This window comes from Ochotona princeps, chromosome 10 (genome assembly GCF_030435755.1).
Source record: "Ochotona princeps isolate mOchPri1 chromosome 10, mOchPri1.hap1, whole genome shotgun sequence".
NCBI classification, from domain to species: domain Eukaryota; kingdom Metazoa; phylum Chordata; class Mammalia; order Lagomorpha; family Ochotonidae; genus Ochotona; species Ochotona princeps.
The window spans coordinates 60,034,802-60,049,540 of NC_080841.1; positions in this window are offsets into that span (position 1 = coordinate 60,034,802).

The window sequence follows — 14,739 nt, forward strand, 5'->3', positions numbered from 1 at the left end:
ATCTGTGAAGTGGAGGAGGTTATTTAGGTAATGAATTGTCATTAATGTGCCCAAGACGTAAAGCTATTTTTCACCGTGAACTGCAAACTACTAACGGAGAATTTGAGATAAATTTGCCAAAGGATAAAATCTTTGGGCATGTAATCCTTGTCATTGTGCACTTGTCATATGATTTTCTGGTGTTTTAGTTTTGTCTGGTGATGAATGATCAAAGCCCTGTTGATTAGGAAATGACACCCTCTTAGAGAGCTCAAAGGGATTTGTGGGTGGACTTAACATTTCTGACTGCCTTCTTTATGCCTTTGTCACTCAGAATAGTCTTTTTCCTCCCAAGACACTTCTTTCAAGTTAGGGTTTCTTCACATGCCACACACAATAAGAAGGGACTGGATATATGATAGTAAGACACCAGGAAAACCAAAAAGAAAACTACCAACAACACCCCCCACTTAACCCTGGATGGGGCAGTGTCTGACTGTGAGAGCTTAAGCCAGACTGCTTGGTTCAAGCGGCAGTGTTGCTGCTGGCTGTATGATGTCAAGGAAAAGCAAAATTTTCTCGAGCCTCAGTTTCCTCATATATATAATGAACAAAAAATGATTTATGTGGAGGTGTTTTGAGGGGTTGATGAGTTAATATAACTCAAGTGCTCAGATTATTGACGTGAAAAGTTCTATGCTTATCCTATTATTATCACTAGATATAAAACAGAATATAGCAGAATGATAGAACTGTTTATATAGCAGTATACTATTGTAATAATATAGGGAAACTCAGTGGGGGGGCATGGAGGGGAATTTGTGGAGGGCTGAAGGGAAATCCTAGAGCCTATGGAAACGTATCATAAAATAATAAAATTACAAAATTGACAGACTCTGATAGACAAAAGGCAGGGAAAGTTATTTTTCCATATTTGGTGTTGACAGTGTTGCCTACAAAGTAATAACCCACCCATCTCTCTGAGGTAGATTCCATACCTTGGCCATTGCAAATACTACAAAGAACACAGGAGCATAGAACCCATTAATGCACTTATTTCATTTTATTTAAATATTTATATAACCAGAACTGATATTGCCGGATTACTTGGATAATTTTGTTTTTATTTATTGGAGGGAATGCTGTAGTATTTCCACAATGGCTGTACAAATTGACATTCCCACCGACATGATACAAATGTTTCCTATGTCTTCACCAAAACTTGATCGTCTTTTGAAACTGGCCATCCTAGCAAATATGAAGTGAATCTGATTGTGTTTTGATCCACATTTCCATGATGATTAGTGTTGTTGAGTGTTTTCTCATGCAAGTGTTGGTCATTTTTTATGTGCTTACGTAGTGCTGAGACTGGGGTAAATCCTGTCAAACTGGACTGCAGAACCACCCGGAGAGTACAAAATGCAGGACTGGGAGTGGGCCCATTAGGGGAAATTGTGGGCATTTTTCTTATGGGTTGCAGCTCGCACTGGTGAGCATGAGAACCAGGGCTGGGGTAGGGCCTGGCTAGACAGGTTGTGGCACTTGCTGGCATGAATGTGGGCTGGATAGTGGGGTTGGTTAGGTTGAGTTAGGCTTCAATATCTATTGATATGTAAAACAGCTGAATGGGATGTGGGACAGATTGGACCGGTCTGCTGCACTTACTGGCAAGCATAGAAACCCGGACTAGTGGTGGGTCTAATGAGGGTTAATGGAAGTAGCTCCAACCAGGCTTTGGCTCCTGCTGGTGAACATGGGGGCTAAGAGTTTGGAGGGCAGGACTGGTCTGGACCACAGCATCCATTGGTTTGTGTAAGAGATGGGGCTGGAGACAATTTTAACTACCGGTGTGTACTTAGTCTGATATGGGGGATGGACAGAGCTGGGCTCCATATTGGCAATTACACACAAGAGTAAGGTCTGGGATAATTTCAGGTTTCTTTGGGGATCACCCCAACTGAAGCGCTGGTCTCAGAACCCTGATCATGGAGAGATTCCCAGGGTCTGTGGTCTAACTGTGGAGTGTGTGTCAGAACTGGGACTTCTCAGTGGCTATGTTGAGCAGCGGACAGCATACCCAGATCTACATAGAAAATATGATAGCTCATCGGAGCCTGCAGAGGACATCTGGTACCTTAACAGAGGAAGGTTGGTCAACTACTTCAGTCAAGAATTGACAGCAAATATCCGGACAAATAGAGACACTAAGGTGGACTATGTCAACCAACAGGCGTTGGAAGGATTTGCCCATCCTTGGGCTGGCAAGATAAACAGCAAATTCATAACTATTGAACTATTGAAGCCATCTGAGCAGAACCCTTGGAGCATGATCCACACTGGAGACCCTGGGATGATGATGGATGGTCGTTCCCCATCCCTGTGTACTGAGGCGGTTGGGAGGTTGGATGCAACTTCTCTCCTATCTGTCCCATTCCCCCATATTCAGGAAGAAGAAAAGAAAAAAAAGAAAAAATTTGGAAACAATGGTCTCACTCACATTCCATTAACTCTCGACCTTCTTATCCTAATCAACTATGTAAACATCAAAAATAAAATTTTGAAGAAAGGTCCTTTGTCTACTTCTTTTTTTGTGTTAGTTGCTGTTTACTTAAGTTTCCACTATATTTAGATATTGCCTATTATCAGAGGTATGATTTGCAAACATTTTATTTTGATTGTCTCTACTTCTCTCTATTTTTTTCCTTTGCTGTGAAGAAATATTTTAGTTTTACATGACCTCTTCATTTATTTTTGTTTTTGTTGCTGTGTTTTATATCCACAAAGACTGCCCAGCAGTTTTTTGCCAGTTGTTTTGTAGTTGCAAATCTTATGCTTAAGTCTTTAATCTATTTTGGTCATTTTTTTAACTGTGGCATAAGATAAAGATTAAATTTAGGGGCCCATCGCAATAGCCTAGAGACTAAATCCTCACCCTACTACTGCCAGGATCCCATGTGGGCACCAGTTCCTGGCCTGGCTGCTGCACTTTCCATCCAGCTCCCTGCCTGTGGCCTGGGAAAGCAGCGTAGGATGGCCCAAAGCCTTGGAACCCTGCACCCACATGGGAGACGTGGAAGAAGTTCCTGGCTCCTGACTTCGGATCAGTGTGGCATTGGCCATTGTGGCCTCAGGGAGTAACCCGTGGACAAAAGATCTTTTTCTCTGTCTCTCCTCTCTGCATATGTGGGCTCTCCAAAAGAAAGAAAGAAAGAAGGAAGGAAGGAAGGAAGGAAGGAAGGAAGGAAGGAAGGAAGGAAGGAATAATAAAAGATCAAATTTTATTTTTCTCTGAGATTTTCCAATTTTCCCGAAACTACTTTTTAGACATTGTTATTCTCCCAATTGTGTGTTCTTGGCACATTTATCAAACATCAGTTGACCATAAGCAGGTGGATTTATTTGAAGGCTGTTAATTGTGTTCCTCTGTTGTGAACATCTATTTTTGCACCTGTATTTGTGCTACTTTGATTACTAGAGATTTATAGCATTATTTAAAATCAATTAGTATAATGCCTACAGCTTTATTATTAATCAAACTCATATTGGTTATTTGTGATTTTTGTGGTCCTGTGTGAATTTTAGGATTGATTTTCTGTTGTTGTCGAAAATGTCATTGGAATTTATAGCTATTCCATTGAACCTGGAGTTTGCTTCCAGCAGTATGAGCATTTAAACAACATTCATTTTTCTTATTAACGAACATTTATTTGTACTTCTTCAGTTTCTCCCACCAATGCGCTATAGTTTTCATTGTACCTATTTTTCACTTCTTTGGTTAAATATATGACTAGAGTATATATTATTGTAAGTGGAATTATTTTCTAACTTCTTTTTCAGGTAGTTTGCTGTCTGTGTACAGAAATCCAACTGATTTTTTTTCTATATTGATTTTATGTCCTGTAATTTCACCAAGATCACTCATTCTAGCACAGCTTTGTGCTGAGGTTTAAGGTTTTCTACTCCTATGATCCTGCCATCAGAAAACAGGAATTTTACTTACTCCTTCCCCCTGTGGGTACCTTTTATACTTCTTTGCTTATTTCTCTGGCTAGAGCTTCCTGTACTATTTAAAAATGGTAAGAGAGGACATCCTTTTGTTGATCCTGAGCTCAGGAAAATCTTGCCCCTTTTCACCACTGAGCAAGATGTCAGCTTGGTTGTTTTCTAATGGCCTTTCCTATGTTGAGATATCTTCCTCTGGACCTATTTTGTTGCAAATTTTTAACATGAAAACAAAAAAGGACTGATTTTGTAACTTGACTGTTTTAAACTTCCGCATATTTTAATGTTGTTAGTGAATCAACTTGAGTAACTCCATTTAGAGCTTCTTGTGTATCAGGTCTACTGGTGATGAATTCCGTTAGCTTTTGCTTTCCTGATAAAGTCTTCATCTTGCTCTGGTTTCTGAAGGGCAGCTTCGCTGGGTATAGTGTCCTTGGTGACATTTTTTTCTTTTTTGTTACTTTCAATATACTGTGCCAATCTCTCCTTGCCTTCAGAGTTTCTGTGGAGTAATACACTAACAGTCCTAGATAGGTTCCCTTGACAAATGAACCACATTTCCTGTTTTTGAAATTCTCCTTGTCTTTGATTTTTGAGAACTTTATTATAATATATCTTGGTGAGAAAATACACTCAATTTCATTTTATTTGTGTGGGTGAATCTAGATGTTTGTTTCCCTTTCCAAATTTGAGGAATTTTCTGTCATTATTTTATTCAAGCTTTTTGCCCCCTTTTCTGTCTCTACTCCTTTCAGAAACTCCCATTTTGTATATATTTATTCACTTGACAGTGTCCCACAAATGGCACAGACATTCTTTTACTCTTTATCCATTTACTTACTTACTTACTCGGTCGCTTTTTTATTTGTATGTCTAATTGAGTAATTTCAAATGACCTGTTTTTTGTTCTTTCCTGTACTTAACTGAGTTTGCCATCAAAGCTCTCCATGGCTTTTCTCTTTTGTCTTTCTTTCTTTCTTTTTTTTCTTTTTTCTTTTTTTTTTTTTTTTACTGGAAAGGCATTTATAGAGAGAGGAGAGACAGAGAGAAAGATCCATCTGCTGGTTCACTCCTCAAGCAGCCCTAACAGCCAGATCTGATCTAAAGCCTGAAACCAGGAGCTTCCTCCAGGTCTCCCACGTGGGTGCAGGGTCCCAAGGCTTTGGGCCGTCCTCTATTGCTTTCCTAGACCGCAAGCAGGGAGCTGGATGGGAAGTGGAGCAGCCAGGACAGAAATTGGTGCCCATGTGGGAGCCTGGCACATGCAAAGCGAGGATTTAGCCTCTAGGCTATTGGGCTGGGCCCTTTACAGACTTTTTCAATTCAGTCTTTGTGTAATTAATGTTTTTCTGTTTTAATGGTTTCTATCTCTATGCTGAACTTCTCAATTTGTTCATGCACTGTTTTCCAGATTTCTTTTACTTGTCTATATTGTCTTACAGTTCATCAAGCATTTTAAGTCAATTATTTTAGATTTCTTATCAGAAGATGCTTGTGATTTATTTCATGCTTTTTGTGGTATCATCTATTCATATTCTTCTAACTTTGTATTCATGTCTATACATTGGAAGAAGTAGGCAAAACTTCATTATTTGTAGTTAGTCTTTAGGGAGGAAGTTCTCCATCAGTCATTCTGTCAACAGAGTTGGGGAAAGCTGTCTGGTACTTCTTTGGGTAGGTTTAAAACTGGAGTCCTCAAGTAGATTGACCTGATGCCTGGGTCATAAGGCAGGAAGACCACAGGTCACAGGGAGTGGCAAATTCAGTGATAGGTCTAGTGCCTAAGTTCACAAGAGCCAATGTACAGCTTCAATTCTTGATGAATTTCTAAGCATATAAATAATGAGGAAAATATACCAAAAAGGTAAAATTAATAGTCAAATGGCCTTCCCAACAGAAAAGCCCCATAGATTTTGGTGTGTGTTTTGACTATTGTAAAAATCATTAAAAATCTGTAATGTGACCTTGTGTATAAAGCCACTGCACAGAAACATGATACTGGGAATATGCTGATATTTTCCATGCATGCTTACCCATATTACTACACATCATTTTGTACCACTGTCTGGAGATTTCCCCATATCATCAATCCTGTTGTCCAGAAAGGAATTTCCCCAAAATGTCAAAGAAAAAGTGCCAGTGTTGAATATAACCTGACAAGTCACCATCCATTTTTCATATTCCAAGTGTCACATCATGCAGACCTGTGTTTGGGGTCGAGCCACACAACTTTTGAGCAATTTCCTTTTGGTCACTAGTCACTGACTCCCATAATGTGTGATCACTCCTATTTGCTCTAAAATAATGACAATGACACTTATCCTGCCATGTAGTTTTTAATAGGGATGTTATCTCTGTGCATAACATTTTAATTCATAACTCCATAGCCCTTAATCTGTTCCTTCCTAAATTTGCTCATTCATCAAAGGTTCCCTGTCTGCCACAAGTACTTTAAGAAAAGCTTTGAAGGGAAATAAAGAAATGCCGGTGTCTGAATACTATGGTATGGGCATGGCACATGCATGAAGTTTTGTGATCTGTGTTGTTTATACACACTATGTGATATGGTTTGGATAATTAAAAAGAGAAGATATAGCCTACAGATTATATGAGATTGGTGAACAAACAAAAATCATGGCTTTGTGATAGCCTTGCCTGTCTCTTAACTATGTGAATTGTGGGGCATTCACATAGATGGTCCTGGAACCTGTTCATCTTTTCACTTTCTTATTATTCCAAGTAAAAAAAGTTTAGACGTTGCAAATGCTATGCATTGCCCCCTGACTTCAAATGTCTACAACAGCATTTGAGACTCAGCTATGTCTCACTCCAGCTTTTTGCTCACTTGTAACTTCCAATGTTCTTAGATTTTTCTCAACTCCTGTAAACATCCAATTGCAAGAGATTTCGAAACACAGGATTTCGAAACTATCTCTAGTGGGAGATAGAAAAGAACAAGGAGTGGAGAAATGTGTTGTGAGTCAGGATGATTTGAGACTAATAATAGCACCTGGTTTTGGAGGGTATGACAATGATTAGACATGGAGTATAACACTTAGCACTGGCATACACTCAGCCCTCAAGAAATGATAACCAGAAGTATTAATATTCATCCAGACTTGTTTATTCTTCAAATATTATAACCCAAACCCAGAGAAATTTGGCATCTCTCCAAAGGCCACACAGCCTGTTAGTGATTGAACCACTGACATGATCCAGATTTCCCGAGAATGAATCAGAGAGTAATTGTTGCCTCTGGTAAAAAAGAAAAAATAAGTCTAAAATGTAATATCATCAATCAACATTCTCAAACTGCACTGATCTCTCTTGATCCCAAATAATACCATAAAAAGTAGAGTGATCATGAATCGGAAACACTTTTCTTTAAGCTTGTGAAATGCCGAAACAAATTTTCCTAAAAGGCTTCAACCTCAAATGTTAAAGAACCGGGCAAATGAAATCCCCAAGATGCTAAATTATATGTAATGGTCTCCACAGGAGAATCTTGGCTATGAAAAGAAAAATGTCACTTGTTGATAAGAAGATGGAGCCTTAAGAGAGATGTTTAAGCTAAATTTCATAAAGATAAGGCTAATTAATTCATTGTTGCAAAGAGTCTCTGACATCTGGGAAAGGAGAGACATATTTCCGTTTCCCATACATCAAAGTTCTGGTTGCCCTAGACACTACAAAGTTACATAGTTCACAGCACTGTAATCCGTTAGAGCTTCATTCATGCTGCTGTGATAGTATCACATTACTTGGCTTTCTATTGTCCTAGGAAAGGGTCTTGTCCAGCAGAATGCCACAGTTAGCTTTCACTGGCTCATGAGAATTGATTGCTCCTGTCTTTCATCAAGTCCATGTTCAGTGACATCATGTTGGTAAATTTCATACCAGCCACACTGGGAGAATTTATGTACACGAGTGGTAAATGCTAAAGATCAGGCTTTTCTGCTTTGTACCACTGGGCCTACTTATCTTTTTTGTTATTCCTACTTATTGTTATTGTTCTGTTTTTAAATGTTCTAAGTAAGAGGGGATGAGAGAGAGAGAAAGAGAGAAAAACTGACTTCTAATAGGTAGCAGGTACTACTCATATGATTTGATGTTGTAGGGATGATTTTTTTTAAAATATACTCCCTAAAAAGTATTTTTAAATTATTTTTACTAGAAAGTCAGATATACAGGGAGGAGGAGAGACAGAGAGGAACATCTTCTATCTGTTGATTTACTCCCCAAGTGACCTCAATGGCCAGAAATGTGCCAATCCGAAGCCTGGAGCCCTAAGCCTCTTCTGGGTTTCCCACTCTGGTGCAGGGTCCCAAGACTTTGGGCCATCCTCAACTACTTTCCCAGGCCTTGACAAGTGGGGAGCTGGATGGGAAGTGGGGCTGCTGGGATTAGAACTGGTGCCCATATGAGATTCCCATATATGCAAAGCGAGGACTTTAGCCACTAGGCTACTGTATCGGGCCGTCCCAAAAGTATTTTAAAAGACCTTTACATAGCTGGCCTCTCCTTGGTTACTAAGTCATTAAAAATTGTAATTTGATTGTTTTTATTTATTTGAAAGGAAGACAGAGATACACCATTAAGTGATTCCTTTCCCTAGATACCAGCAACAGCGCTTGTTCCCCGACAAAGCCAGAAATCCAGAATGCAAAACTGGTTCTCACTTGTGGGAGGCAGTGACTCAGCCACTTGAGTTGCCCCCTGTTGCTTCCTGGAGTATAAGAAGCTGAAATAGGGGGCAGGGATCAGATTGGAACCCTGTCCCTCCAATACAGTCTGGAGGTGTCCCCAGCAGGATCCCTTAATGCTGCACCAAATATCTGCTCTGGTTTGTTAATCTTATCTAAAACACAACAGCAAAACATCAAGAGAAAAATCTTATTTGAAAAAAAAAAGAGCTAGCCAGTAAAATACAAAATGTTCAGAAATGAAGGTTAGAAATAAAATGGTGTGTGAGGAGGGGCTTGTTGGATTTTTGCCCTTTTAGGGCATTGAAATCTGATGAGAGTAATATAGCTGTAGGAGACCCACAATCTCATGATTTAAATGATGGACTCCCCCCGACCACTGGAGTTTGAGAAAGGCTTGATAAATATCACATTATGTCTCAAGTGCTATAGAATGAACTGGGCAGGATCGCAGGGACCACATAGATGACATTAAAAATGTCTCTTGACTTAAAATCTCATAACCAATCCAATGGTGAGGTGGGAGAATGTGAGACAGTCTACTAAAGGATCCAAGTTCACCTGTTCGTTATCCACTGTGCTCTAGCAACTTAGACTCCTGGCCATGCACAGAAACCAAAAAGCCTTGTTGAACCCTGAATCATTGAGGGTGGAAAGAACTGAGCCAAGCAGTCGCAAGCCTTCTCCCAAATGACTCACAAAGCTTTTCTAGAAGAAACAAGAAGAACAAAGAGAAGATGTTGCTTTTAGTGGAAATTCTTCCTTACGAGGTAACATATAGCGGACGTTGAATGTAATTTTCTCTTTAACACATAAGGTCAACTGAGGGTAAACATATTATGGATGTTATGAGCTCAGTAGACAAAGATTCAAGTCCAGATCCTGTTCAGTACCTTCCTAGGTATGTGACCTTCACAGGTTATACCCTCTTTTAGCTCTCAGTTTGTCCACCTGTAAACTGAAATGATAACAACATCTTTGTGAGATTTATTGGGGTGCTGCATAGGAAGGCTCAGCATAGTGGGTGGTCTGTGGTGAACAGCCAATCCATGCTGGCTATTATGAGAATTAGTGCATGACGCGCATTGCGTACAACTTTTGGATATGACCAAGGGTGGGGCCGTTCATTGTTGAGGCTGCTTGACCAATGCAAACCAAGTTTCTAAAGGGAAGGATGATGTGTATATGTTATGCATAATGTTATACTTTAAGGTGCAATCAAGTCTATTAAATCCCATGATGATTAGAAGAGTAACTGCCACTATTTTTCTCTGAGGCCACAGCCATTGAGTTAGAGCATTACATTACTGTCAATGTTAAAATCTGCATGATGTCAGATTTCAGTAGGGGTCCTTGGGCCCCTGTATTCACCCTGCCAAAAGAAACTGTTGACTCCCAGCTTCAGACCAGCTCAACTCTGGCCACTGTGGCCATTTGGAAGGTGACCCAATGGATTGAAGACCTTCTCTGTCTTTCTTTGTCTTTCTGTAAAGTCTGCCTTTTCAATAAAAATAAATAAACTTTAAATAAAAAATATATGACTGGGCAAGTTAGCTTTTCTGAGGCTCAGCTGTCCCCGTTTATAAAATGGGATGGTGGCAATTGCCTCAAAGTATTCAACAGTAGGTGAAATAGTTATGTGAAAAAACAAAATACTGAGGACTCCATTTCATAAAAGAAACCTTTTTATAGTAAGTATTAGAAATATTTTCTTTCCTTAAAATATGAAGCTAAAATTTGTATTAATCCCTTTGCTATAATTGAAATCCTGTTTTTTAAAACTATTTGAACCAGTTATTTCTCATTAGAATGCAGAAATACGCAAGCACATAGATTTCATTTATTAATGTTCTAACAACAGGCAGACTTTTTTACTTACATATAATAAATTTAGCAAATTAGTGGGATTATGCTGAAAAAAGTCATGGAATAAAAATAGCTGTAAAGTATATTTCTAAGATGGGGGAGGGGAAGAGAAAAGACCACAGGATTTGAATACACCACTGGTTAATATTAAGAGACAAGCTAGTGGAGATTTCAAGATAATACCTATTTAAAAAGTAAAGCTATGTTTATAAAATCTTTGAACTGACAAAAAAGAAGGAAGCAGACCCTCAAAAAGACACCCAAGATTGGCCATTGTTTATGCTTCATTTGATTAATCCCTTGGTGCTTTTTAAATGAATTATATGATGATAATTTTGTTATAAAATATTAATAAAATACCAGCAGATGTTATGAAAACAGCCATTACTTCCTTTCCAAGCTGAAGCAGCTGAGCTAGCAAGCACAAGGATCATTCTGTTGGGCATATTCTGAGCTGCATTTTAATTCTGTGTTTGCCAGAGAAAATACCATAAAGGAAGAATACAACTCTTTTCTTAGTCACTCTTATCATAAAACACACCTGCAATAGAAAGCAATCCGTCTTTGATCATGAAGGTGATTTTCTGAGTATTATTTTCAACTCTTTGTTAAAACAAGGACCCCCTCTCTCCATTAACCTTCTGAGAGAAGGTACGTTGCCCTGACAATTTAAGCCACATCTTAGAGTCTTCTGTGTAATTTACACATTTCAAGTTTGCTAATGGATTCTTTATATCAAAACTACCCTAACAGAAAATCTTTCTTTGAATCTTCCTCTTAAAAGGCACATTGAAAGAGATTCGTAAAATCCTCCACAGCTGCTCCTAAGGAGAAGGTTATGCTAAACTGTGACTAAATTAAACGGAGTATGCTTTTGAAGAGTCAGATCTTAGAAATGAAATGACAGAAGCAAAGAGGATATCAAATTCAAATTCCTTTTTTCCCTCCCAGCATTTTCAGATTAATTTAAAAAATATATACTGTAAACTGAAGACATGGCTGTGTAATTGAGCAAAAGGTTCTAACATGTATAACAGGTAATGTAATTTCCCACTTTACTATATTGATAGTCCTATTATGTAGAATACTCAGAGGAACGTTGCGGAATTGAGGGATTTGCTGGTTCTACACACCTTTCCCAGTGTGGCTTCTTTAGTTCGCATTTAAAAATGACTATGCTTAATGAACAGATATTCATTGCAAAAACAGAAGGATGTTCAGCTTACTTTCCCTCCAGTATGTGTGTAGTGCTCATCCTAGCTTTTGTGGTGTTGGATTTAATCTTCAAGGGTAAATACGGGCTGATGTTCAGATAATGGATCTATGGGATCACCATCATACAGAACCAGGTCCAAATCTGGCCTATCGCCTGCTTGAGTGAATACAGTTTTACTAGAACATTCATTTGTTTGTGTGTGTCTGGGACCACCCCCTGTGCTGCAAAACAGAGTGGTGTAGTTGCTAAGAGGTTGTATGGTGTGCAATGTGTTTATCATCTGGTCGTTTTCAGAAACTGCTTTCTGGGATCTGGTCTATATGCTCGAAATTACCACCCTAAGGGAATGTTTTCTTATGACACTTGAAGGAATAAAGCATCAGGTTGCTCTGTTAAACATTCCCCTTTATTATGGCAAAGTGTAAAAGGAAAGAACTTAATGAAGAAGCATTTGGTTTAGCACAGTGTGTCCCTATAGATGTTTTATTCCAGAAGAGGCTGAGGCAGCAGCAAAAGTGAAAATTGAAAGGCTCATTTGTTTGAAGGGAAAGTCTCATTTAGAGGTTCTTGAAAAGGCAAATTAACTGAGTTTTTCTTACTTGCTTCTCCAGGTAGGTAACAGAACCTTTCACGAATTTGAGTCTTTGCATTTGAAAAGGGAAGTCATCATTTCTCTTTATGAGTTATGCAATGTGTACCATTTCCTGTATGTTTTTACCTTTCAGATATAACCATGATTGTTTCCCGTTACCATGGATTGTCCTTTCCATATTTTATGACCAAATGTGATGGTCTCTATTAAACAATTCATACAGTTCTAATTTACTGCTGTTTCATGTATTTGCTCACTCACATATTTAATATGTGAATATTCACTCTGTTATAAAATGTTTGAAGTCATTGTATCTATTTGTTTTGGTTACTACTCTGGTTGCTTCTTATTTTTTTTTTTTTAAGATTTTTATTGTTATTGGAAAGCCGGATATACAGAGGAGGAGAGACAGAGAGGAAGATCTTCCATCCGATGTTTCACTCCCCAAGTGAGCCGCAACAGGCCGGTGCACGCTGATCCGATGCCGGGAACCAGGAACCTCTTCCGGGTCTCCCACGCGGGTGCAGGGTCCCAAGGCTTTGGGCCGTCCTCGACTGCTTTCCCAGGCCACAAGCAGGGAGCTGGATGGGAAGTGGAGCTGCCGGGATTAGAACCTATGCCCATATGGGATCCGGGGCTTTCAAGGCGAGGACTTTAGCCGCTAGGCCACACCGCCGGGCTCTGGTTGCTTCTTCTTAACGTTCTTTGCTGGTCGCTCCTCATTTTCCAGACTCCAGGTTCATTCCTTGAGCTTCCTCTCTATCAATCACTAATTCGATAATCTCATCGAGGTCTGCTTTTAAATTTCATCACTGATGAGTCATACATTTATATTTGTAGTCTAATTCATTCCATTGTACTATAGTTTCTAAATTCACCTTGTTATTCAGCACTCATATTCAATTTAAATCTCAAACTTTGTACTTGGAGATGATCTTCAGCTATGACATAGAAGTTTCTTCTGTGTGTTCATGTGACTGAACCATGGTGTCCACATATATGGTCAAGCATTATTCTAGGTGTTTCTGTGAATATGTTTTCGTGTGTTATTGGCATTTAAGTTGGTAAAATGCAAGGAGAGCCAATTGCCCTCCTTGGAATGGCAGGATCTCCTCCAGTTGAAACCGGAGTAAGACTGGCCTCTGCTAAACAGGAAGGAACTGGGTCTTCAGCTGCAGCATCGGCGCTTCCCTGGGTTGCTGTTTCCAATCTAGAGAATGTTTCTCACCCAGAGAGCAGTATACTTTATTACCTCACCTTCAACCTATTGCTCAGAAGTTATTTTTAAAAACATCCTGGTTTTTTGGTTTTGTTTTTTGTTTTGGTTTTGGTTTTTTTTTTGGCTGCATCCCATGTGTTTTGATGTTTTTTATTTCAGTTTCATTTATTCCAAATACTTCTTTTTTTCCTGTCGAATTCATCGCTGGCTCATGAATTACATGGTGGTATCATTTTTCCTAAGAGACATTTGTGTTTTCTTTTTTGTCACCCATGTGCTGGTTACTCAGTGGCGTGGTTTTTCATGGTGCTGCAGTTTGTGGCTGTTGTTCTAATTCATACCAGTTGTTGACCTTGAAAAAAAAAAACAAGCTTTTTTTTTTTATCTTTTTTTTGTATCTTTTTATTTTAAAGGCAGAGTTACAGAGAAGAGGAGATAAAGAGAGAATTTTTCATCCACTGATTCACTCCACAAATGGCATAAACAGCCTGGCACCAAAGAGCCTCTTTTGAGTTTCACATATGGCTACAGAGGCCCAAGCACTTGGTCCATCTTCTGCTTTCAGGGAGTAGCAACCCAGGCTTCATATGGGATGCCAATATTTCAGGTAAAGTCTTAACTTGCTATACAACAGTGCCAGCCCTTCGGATGTTGATTTTTCAGATGTTATCTAATTAACTGGCTGCAAATTGCTAAGGACCTGCATCTTACATTCCCTGATTCCCTTCCATGTTTAGGTTTCTTTTCAGCTTTTATCAACATCTTACAGAATTATCTTTTGGTGGACTTACTCTTTCCTATCTTGGGATTGTTTTATAACGATACATAACGATTGTAAATACTCATGAAAATAAATAAAATCGCAGCATATTCTTTTGCAATATATTATTATTCATTTATACTACTTCCCTTCCCTCTTACCCAATTGAAAATGAAACCCATAAGGGCAATGGTTACATTTCTTCATCTTATTTTATCTCACGAGTTAGAATAGTATCTTATGAGGTCGGGGGATGGCACCAATGGCTCAACTAGCAAATCTCCACTTGCAAGTGCCAGTATCTCATATAGGTGCTGCTTCATATCTTGGCTGCTCCTCTTCCTGTTAGCTTCTTACTTGTGGCCTGGGAAAGCAGTAAAAGATGGCCCAAAGCCTTGGGAC